General features: G+C 41.8%; 1 protein-coding gene across 2 annotated transcripts in view; it reads right to left on the reverse strand.

Moving 5' to 3' along the window:
- MAP3K13 (mitogen-activated protein kinase kinase kinase 13) overlaps nucleotides 1-8888 on the reverse strand; it is a 49891-nt gene extending 41003 nt beyond the window's left edge. For both annotated transcript variants that reach the window (XM_020787429.3, XM_020787428.3), the window contains exons 1-2: nucleotides 8745-8888; nucleotides 6443-6568 (exon numbers count right to left, since the gene is read on the reverse strand). The gene's annotated coding sequence lies outside the window, so the exon portion shown is untranslated. The remainder of the gene's footprint in view (nucleotides 1-6442; nucleotides 6569-8744) is intronic.
- Between the last annotated feature and the right edge of the window lie 1456 nt (nucleotides 8889-10344).

Consider the following 10344-nt stretch of genomic DNA (forward strand, 5'->3'; position numbering starts at 1 on the left):
TCCAAAAAGCAACCAACCCCCACATCAGAAATGTAGGAGAAAAAAAAAACAAGACCCATCACAGCACAGAAACATAACCCCCCCAGCTGAAAACCACACTGCAAAAATATGAAGAACAATTTTTAAAAAGCATAAAGCAGCACCATATCTTAGCAGGCAGCTTCCTCCGATCACACACTCTCTAACTGCCGGGTCCAAAGAGCTACAAAGAAGCAGCCTCTTTTGCCACCTACAGCAATTTGAATTTCCCGCCTTTTTTCCCTGCCTTTTTCTGTTTTTAAGTGGAAGCTCCGGTCACAAGTAGAAGCAAATTTTTGCGACTGGAGCTGTTCGTAAGTTGAATTGGTCGTAAGTCAAGACACCACTGCATTTTTTCATCTTCAGAAGAAAGTATCCGAACTAATGGATTCAAATTACAGGAAAGAAAATTTCATCTGGATATAAAAAGAACTCCCTGAGAATAAGAACTCTTGAACAATGGAATGGATTATATTGAACAGTAGTGTACAATAGAGAGTTTTTGGTTTTTTGATGTGTTTTTTGAAATCTCTGAAGAAAGAAACTGGATGACCAAATCTGCCCAATGTAATCTGATCGTCAATTTCCTGCTACAGCATGGTATACAACTCAATGGCTATTGGAAGTAGCAATACCACAGACTTGGAAATTGCAGTCCCTAAAACATTATGAATAAAATTTACTCTTTAATAAGGCAGGCTTTTTCCTGTATTGAGGGGGTTAATAAATTATTTTACAGTAATATATTCAAATGTTAGGAATGTCAAAAAGAGGATAATGCAAACTTTTTCCCCCACTTTGGTGGGATTGCCAATATATCCCGTATTATTGGATTTAGTTGATATTGATTTTTTAAATGATACGTTAGCCTGAATACTAATTGTAAAACTGAATTGTTTGGGAGTAGGTTATGAGAGCCAATATGGAGCAGTGGCTCAAATGCTGCAAATCTCTACTCTGTCATGAAACTCATTAGGTGACCCTGAATTAGTTCCATACTCTCAGCTGACATACCTCCCAGGTAAGAAAGAAGAGAACCATGAATGCTGCTTGAGGAAAGGCAGCATATAAATTATAATAATGATGACAATGCAACCAATAAACAGAATAAATCACTTTGAGTTGGACTATTCAATAAGTGAATTCAAAGAAGTTCAAGGAAGAAAAGTTCTCCTCCCACAATAACTACATGTGCCCCCCAAAACATTAATATTTCAGTTTTATTCATTCATTAGAGGGAAAGAAAAAAGGGGAAACCAAAAAAGGAAAAGAAAGGGAAGGAAAGGTGTGGACAGAATAGATGTTCATACACAGCTCAAAGAACAAGATTGTCTAGCGATTAAATGACAGATGGTGTACATTTATATTTCCACCTTTCAAGTAGAGGTCTTTTGTCAAGAGAACAGAAGGTAACAGCTCACAAAATACAATCCCTCTGACCACCAGTTAGCTCTAAGCTTCAGGAAAATAATTTTTAGAAGTTCATACATGTGAAGTGTGCTGCTGTTTGTCTACAAATATAATTATTTTTCCAATATAAAGTTAATTACAGTAACTGCAGTACAACAAACTGCAGCTCACACTATGTATCTGAAGATACCATGAACACTTCCAAAGTTGCAATGGTTTCTGAGGCAATCAAGGCTGATGTCCCATATATGGATATCCAGAGCTGTTGTAGATACAGCAACACCACTACACAAGGTAGAACATGTGTGGATTGCAATGTTGAAAATAATGAGAACTGCTAATCCAGCCTTCTCACAGTTGACCTAATGTGTATAACAACCATTCAACCCTAATATTAAAAAGGTTGTCTTGCAATTATTGGATAAGGATTACCCCACAGAGTTAATTTAGCATAGGTATACATGTCAAATTTTAATTTACAAGAAATAATATGCCAAATAGGACTGGTTACTAAAAATGTAAGAGGGAAGAACGCCCTATCACTAGAAGAACAGCTGAAAAGTGATTCCACAACTGCACATGAATGACTGGTTGGTTAAATTGCAGCATAATCGCCAATTAATCAAGTACATCAAAGGATGCAGCTTATGATAGAAATTCAGATCTAGAAAATCGAATCCATCCTCTGGAAAAGGCAAATGCATTTTCTTAAGTGCAAAATGTTGAGACAGAGGTTTCCATATACATTTCCCTTAGGAGCATTAATTTTCTGAAAGTTTGAAATATACTGAATAAGTTAACATATCTCAAAGACTAAATCCAACTTGCTCCAATTCCTCTCTTCCCATTGGCTCCCCTTCATCACACATTGTTCAGGAAGCCTCCTGACCTTGTAGGAGACAGCCTCCTGTATCCACAGGAGTCTGCCCATACAGTTTGAAGAACCAGGGTTAAAACCAGGGTTAAGAGGGATGTGGTGGCGCTGTGGGCTAAACCGCAGAAGCCTGTGCTGCAGGGTCAGAAGATCCGGCAGTCGTAAGATCGAATCCACGCAACGGAATGAGCACCCGTCGCTTGTCCCAGCTCCCGCCAACCTAGCGGGTCGAAAGCACACAAATGTGAGTAGATAAATAGGGACCACCTCGGTGGGAAGGTAAACAGCGTTCCGTGTCTAAATCACACTGGCCATGTGACCACGGAAAGATTGTCTTCGGACAAAACGCTGGCTCTATGGCTTGAAGAGCGGGATGAGCGCCGCCCCCTAGAGTCGGACATGACTGGACAAAAAATTGTCAAGGGGAACCTTTACCTTTAACCTTTACTAAGTCCACAGACTTAGGAGATGCCTTTCTACAGTTGCCTGCTATGGCAGATGACGCAATGACAATAAAGGGAGATGTAGACTTAGCATACTCATGCTCATTTCCATGTAGACCGTACAGCTTTACAAGTGACTTTACGGGGCTAAAAAGCTTTATGAATTCAACACACTGTGTAGAAATACTTTTAAGATATAAACACATAATCTAATATTTAGTGCAAAACACAGGCTCCTAGAAATCCTGGCTTTTATTTACTATCTGCATACTCGTTAAGGCAATCTCTGGAATATAAGAATGTTGTCTACAATTTTGATCCTACAAGCCATCAAACCACAATTTCTTCGTACTTAACCCTATGTATTCCCTTTCTCCTTGATCACTGCTATCCCAGGCCTTGCTGAAATGTATTTGGCAACTAATTCCCAGAAGCAGAATTACACAGAACAGATGGCAATGTATTCCCAAGGGCATAATTTTGGACTTCCTTCAACTTGGCACATCAGTTTTACAGGAGGGAAAACATGCAGCTCTCTTTGCTCAAACCTCACTGGCATGCAATCCCATTCCTCTCACTGCAAGTCTGCATGTCTGTGCTACTTAATACTGAGAAAGACAATAACTAGCTGAATGATTTCTATAAGAAAAAGAAGGTTCAACACTGGTTGCATTCACACAAGACAATTCAGAGCAATATTTAAATCCTGGTTTGTCACGATCAAGCAGTGTGCTGGTGCATGCTGTTTGACTGCACACACTTGTAATGGGAACTGCTGGACGAGACACAAGTTGATTAGTTGTGTCATCTGAAAGCAGACACCTTATTTTCTCTGGTATGTTCCATCCCAACAAACCGTACAAACAATCCAGGGTTTGTTCTTGGCTTCTTTCTCTGTTTTTGCAGGAGGAAACTAATCAGAGAAAGGGAGTTGCCTGGTGCCAGATGACAGTATGGCAATGGCAAAACAAAGCCTCATCCTTTGTTTAACTGCTCCCACTGCAAGTAGACTGCACATTACTAGCTCATGACAAGCCAGGGCTCCTGTAATTCCTGGTTTGCCATGTAGAGCAAACACACCTTTCTCAGATCCAAATTATTGCCGGCTTTATATTTTCAAGCCGGCTGGACAGGGCACTGAGCAAAAGCATCCTATATGGAATTCAATTCCCCCTTGTGTCTTGCAGAAAAATAAACTGTCTATGTCAGGGGTCTCAAACATATGACCCGGGGGGGGGGGCATTTGCGGCCTGCTGGGTAATAGTTTGTGGCCCCTGCCTTGCCTGCCCCCCCAAAGCGCCCACACGTCCTCTACTGTCAAGAATCAAAAAAAGCCTCACCTCGCTCGCCGGCTCTCCCCCAAGACAGCGCCTCTTGCACCCTCCATCCAGAACTGCAGCCTGCCAGCCGGCAAACAGGTGGGATGGCTGGCAGGCTGCAGTTCTGGATGGAGGGTGCAAGAGGCGCTGTCTTAGGGGAGAGCCGGCGAGCGAGGTGCGCTGCCAGCTCTTTTCCCTGAGTGCCCAAGTCACCATCAAGCAGAGCTTGCTCCCGGCCTGTCCTCGAAGAGCGCCTCCAAGCCACCAACAGCAACTGCCGCCGCCGCCTCTTCCACGGAAGTGGGTCTCTGGCTCTCTTTCTCTCTCGGCACCCCCAGCACCAGCCCAGCCAGCGGCTGCCTCAGCACCCAGTGGTGCTTCCTCCTCCTCTTCGTTCTGCTTCAGCCACCTCGGCTCTGGAGGCTGCCTGGGCTAACCTCACAAAGTTTGATCCTCTGTCGTGGTGGGGGTAGCTGCTGCTGCTGAATGTGCCTTTTTTGAGGGGGGGCCTCAGAGGAAGGTTGCCAGACCTCCTAGTGTGTGTGTTTGTGTGCATGATGCACCTATGGGGGCCCCGCCCCGTTCTGTTTAATTTCACAGGTACCGGTGGGGGCTTTTCTTCTTTGGCAAGACAAATTCTGTGAGGGTTTTTTAAAATTTTATGTCGTGCCCTCCCCCCCGCTAGGCAGTCTTCTGTGCTCCCTCCCTTCTCCACTTCTTCATCCCGCTGCTGCTGCTGCTGGTGGTAGTGAAGAAGGAGCCGGATGGGGTTGTGGCTGGCTATGAGGGCTCGCATGCCCCTCTTCCTCCTCCTCCAAGCCCCAGCCGGGCTAAGGAAATTCCTGGGCGGCTTCCTTGGGCTCTTGCTCTGCTTGGCGGAAAATCTGATGCAGCCCAGCCCCATCCAGACTCTGCCTCCAGCAGCCCCCAGGTAAATCGAGTTTGAGACCTCTGGGAAAGGTACACAACCCCATAGTACCCCATTTACCTAGAAAGCCTTAGAAAGATTCACCATAGGTTAAACTCAACTTGACAACACTTGATTATTAATTATTTATATTTTACAACAGGAGACAGCCACCCATTCTAGGAGCCTTTGATGCAGTGTAAAATCTGTTTTGCACCTACCTTGGTCTAACCTAAATATCTACCCTGTAGAAACGTGACAGGCTCCAATCCTAAACATCCTTCCCTCCAGTCAACACCTGATTTTCTTCTTTCTTTAGCTTTTTTCCATCTTGATTTTCTAATTTGCTCATACTGTATAATTATGTGATTTACATATACTTTGATGATTTTATATGATTGTATTTTATAATGTTTTATTCTTCTTTGTAAGCCGCCCCAAGTGGACTCTGTCTAGAGGGGCGGGGTATAAATAAATAAATAAATATGTTAAAGCGTACCGTATTTTTCGCTCTATAAGACGCACTTTTTCTCCCCCAAAAAGTGGGGTAGAAAGCCTGTGCGTCTTATGGAGCAAAGGTGGTGATTTTGCCCCCTCTGGCCCCCCGGGGGAGGCAGGGTGAGTCTCCAAAGGGTCCTGGAACACACCCTAGGACCCTTTGGAGACTGACCCTGCCTCCCTTGTGGGCCAGAGGGGGCAAAATCGCTACCTTCTGGGGCTCTTTTGAGGCTTGGGAAGCTTCAGAAGAGCCCCAAAAGGTGGTGATTTTGCCCCCTCTGGCCCCCGGGGGAGGCAGGGTGAGTCTCCAAAGGGTCCTGGAACACACCCTAGGACCCTAGAACTCTAGGGTGTGTTCCATAAGATGGACCTCTCCATAAAGCTCACTAAATTTTAGGAGAAGAAAGCAGATTTTTTTTTCCTGTTTTCTTCTCCTAAAAATTTGGTGCATCTTATGGAAAGGTGTGTCTTATGGAGCGAAAAATATGGTAAGTCCCAATTACATAAAGCGTAAATCCAAATAAACTATCTGTGCTATATTTCTGCTCAACACCTTCTGTTCCTCATCTTAAAAACTGCAGATTTTTGAGCTTCTCTACTATATCCTGAAACATATTTTTCCCTTCCTTTGCATTTATTTAACTTGTCATTTTTACAGAATATCTAGCCTGAAGAAAAGTTCAGGGGAACATGAAAGCTTGCTCAATACTAATGTTTTGGAATGCTCTCTAACAGGCCAGAATCACTATCCTAAATTTTCCACAGAAAAATAATGGGTACATGAATTTGAAAGAAATATTTTAAAGATATTGTTTTAAGAAAACATATGCATATTTCTAATGTATCTTGATTGGATGTCCTTTTGACCCATACCAACTAACTGCCAATGTTTTTTTTTAGAGATAAATTTTAAAAAATCAATTTGGAGGCTTAAATCACTTAAACACTAAGCAGTACAAAAATAGCCACTTACCATCCTCAAATTATGGACTCCAGTAGTAAGGTAACAATTCATGATTCATTTTTGGAAGCTTTAATTATCCATGTTGTCTTACTGAGTTCACTTGACGCTCTCTCCCAAAATCTGAATTTTAGCAAACTACCAAAAAAAAGTAAAAACATATAGATTTACATTTTGTGATTTCACACTGGATTTACCCAATAGATCCTATCAAGTAAATTTGCTTCTTGACAAGTCTAAGGATATTCGTAGTAGCATTTTGCACTAAACATATAAATTCAAGGCAAAAAAATTACTTTGAAAGTGCAACCGTTAATTATCCCAACAAATTTCAGGCAATTTAAAAACTCATTTTAAAAAAAAAGAGTTTTGCAAAACTGGACAATTCCAGTTCTTAGTGACCTGCATCATGCTGGCTCTGTAGTGCCAAAACTATGACAAACTTAAGGTGACGTTTTTAATTCTGACAACCTGAAAGGAGACAGGACAAAATACTGGGAGTTCCAGCTCATCAAACCATACCTACAGATAGTGTTCCGAGTCAACTTTCCTTTCTTGTCTGAGGCTGTTTCCTGCTTCTCCTTCTCTTCCATTTTACTTCTGCAGGGATCAAAGAGTGGGAATCACAGAAACCCACTTCTTCTTCCACTATCAGACATCTTCTATCAATCGAATGACCAACACTAACAGTACAACTCAATGTGTATCTAGAAATGCAAAATCTTACTGTTTGGCATAGTAAATTACACTAAAAGAGAGCCACTGAATCAGTAGGGATTTGGTGATTCAACTTTGTAAATTCTATTGGCTCAGATGGGCCTACTCTAATTGTGACTTGTTTTAGCATAGTAAGTCACAGTTAGAGTAGGTCTGTTTGAATCAATGGAACTTCTGAAGAAGTTGACTCACTAAATCCCTGTAGACTCAATTGGCCTATTCAAGTGTGATTTGCTATGCTATGCAACAAGATAGTGAGCAATGAAATGCAAGATGTTTACAAGACCATGTCTTGGATACAAACACATTCAGCATATTTTTTAAAAATTCTGCATTAAATAAACTGCTGTATCATGTTTCTGTACTTCCATAATCATGTGTATCCATTCAATGTGCACATGAATTACTATGTTTACATACACTAGGATGTTAAAATGCTTATTTTGTAATGTGTAAAGGTCAGTAGAATGCCTGAAATGTAGACTATATATATAATATATATTACATAAACTTCTTGCATGACTCCTGCCTATGACAACTACAGACTCCAACAATAGCTAATTACCAGGCACAGCCTCTAATTGTGGTCCTTATTGAGATATTACCCTATGTTTGCCTTTGGGGGAATAACTTATTATGAATTAGTGTGAGTAATTAGAATTGTTATTCTTCAGGGTTCATCCAGTGTAGGCAATAAATAGAGAGGAGAATAGATACATCGAATTAATATCTAGTAAATACCTGCATGTAGGTCTACACATGCAGGTGCTTACTAAAGCTGGTTTTACTTCATTAGGACTTGAACTAAGTTGGACAACTGAGTAGATATGCACAGAACTGAATTATGACGTTCAAGTATGTGTGTATCTTTAAATTATTGAATGCTGTCTTCATGCCAAAATAAAAAGTGCCCTCTTTTAAAAGACAAAAAGAGTAACATGCAGTGCATAGTCCATTATTTCACACATCACAGCATCCCAGATATATTCTGAGGTAGTGTAAACATATGGTAGGGCAGCTATGTTTTCTTGCATATTATTGTTGAGGAAAACAGAATAGAGAACTTACAATATTTTAATATTTCCCCATTCTAAAATACAGTCATATTCCTAACTTTTAAATCCACTGAACGGTAGAAGAGGGCACACAATAGTGGGGCAGCAATAGGGAACACTGAAGCCCTGAGTAAAAATCAGATGTCCAATAGTGGGGATTACCAACACATTCCTATTCCTATCTAGGAAATACTGGAGAAAGAGTCCGAGAGGCATGCGTGGCTGCAGAGATCTATGCCTTGTGCACACCTACGAAAAGCAGCGGCCTTATCTCTATTAGGCAGCCAGGTATCCGTGGCAAAGGTGAAGAGATTCTCCCCACCAACCAGGCACAGCAAAGCGCAGGAGTCCCCGACCCGGCGTTCCCCGGACGAGGAAATACTGCGAGTAACAGGCGCCTGTCCAATAAAGAAGATAAAAATTCCCCCGCCCACAACAACAACAACAACAACAACAGTTCTTGTCTCAACTGCAACATAAAAACAAAACAACAATGCCCCCCTCCTCCCATTGTTCCCCTCGAGGCTCCCGTGCCGCCTTACCGCTCTGCCGCCGTCCGGAATCCACCAGCGGCCATTGGTCCTCCTTCCACCTGCCGGGCCGTCAATATTGCGTCAGTTCCGGCATCACCTGACAAGAAAGGCAAATCGCCTCCGCCTGGCCTGAAGCTCGCCCTGGATAAGACTAACTTCCGGCTCCACGACGCCTGCGGAAGCCGTCTGCGCGCTGGGCGTCTTATATAAATGGGCTTCTTTAGGATGAGGCTTAATGCGTGTTTTATGTAAATCGTGTTTAGGACTACTGTGATATTGGATGGACTGCCATTTGAATGAAAAATGTCTCCTGTTTTTTATTTTCAAGAACCACTATTATGAATTTATATGACACTTAAATATCGTAAATGGAAAGAAAGAGACTCAGTGGTTCTTTAAACTTCATATACTTCGAATGCTGAACTAATTCTCAAATGATTGAACATCAGTGTTTTTACCGCCCTTAAAAAAAAAAAAAGATCCTGCCTTAGTTTTCATGCTATCAGTTGTTAGCTGCGCTATAGTGCCTCTGTCTGCATCTCAAAGAAGAACGACTGAAATGACAAAAGGCCAAGTTGGGTCAGAGTAAGGCTACAATCCTGGGTTCGTTTTCTCTTTAATTTTCTCTTTTTTAGTGTTGATTTTCAGGGTTACTATATTTCAGTTGCTAGCAGAGCAAGCAGCAAAGTTTTATTTTTAGCAAAATAAGGAACCTAGTATTTTTACAAAAATATACTGTACTGTATTGAGATGGCAAAGATAATAGGAATCCTAGTACAAGAGGCAGGGAATCAATAATTGTCCCTCACCTGGAAAGAAAAAAAACGCATGTCCTCCCCCAGAGAGGATCAAGAAAGAAATGTAAGAATGGAGTTACATTAGCAAACCTCAGTCCAGGCTGAATGAAAGTTTGCCTAGCTTAGGGTAGGTAAAAGACAGTCTAGGAACTCAGAAGTGGTTCTTCTTTCCCTGTCTATTCCTCCCTGTGCAAAGACACACATTTTTACAGTATAAACTGAGTTACAGTCACTTCGAACAAAGCTGAGCTATCTTTCCCCCTTCCAATTTAGATATTGAAAGTAATATACCATCTCTGTAACTTGTTCCTCTCCATTGCTGATGGACTGCAGTTCCCATCAACCATAGCAAAATGGTGACAATTGATGGCTTTGCAGCACAACAGGATCTAAGCAGCCACATGTTGACCACTCCTATTTTGCAGTGAAGGGAACCAAACTGACTCCATGATGGATTATGTATGTGCAAACAGGACTGGGAGGGGGTGGTGAGCAACTGCCAACTCATGATCAGGAGATTGTAAGAATGTGATTGACAGAAGGGAAGGGCCAGGAGAATGGGAGGCAGAAGAGGGGGATGGTATAACTGTTTATACTGTTTTTATAAGGGTATAAAAAGGGGGATTACTTGTCTGTAAGCATAGTAATTTCAAAAGAGACTGTCTGCCCGTTGCTTTGTTCAGGTGATTAAAGAAATATATTCCAGACCTCCCGACTCAATTTCTTATTGCCCCTTAGGGATTGGTTAGTTAAAGATGTCTGAGGAACAGGCCTCTACAGCAAGTTAGATCAAATCCACTCTAAGTGTGTCT

Source organism: Pogona vitticeps, chromosome 3 (assembly GCF_051106095.1).
Source record: "Pogona vitticeps strain Pit_001003342236 chromosome 3, PviZW2.1, whole genome shotgun sequence".
NCBI lineage: Eukaryota > Metazoa > Chordata > Lepidosauria > Squamata > Agamidae > Pogona > Pogona vitticeps.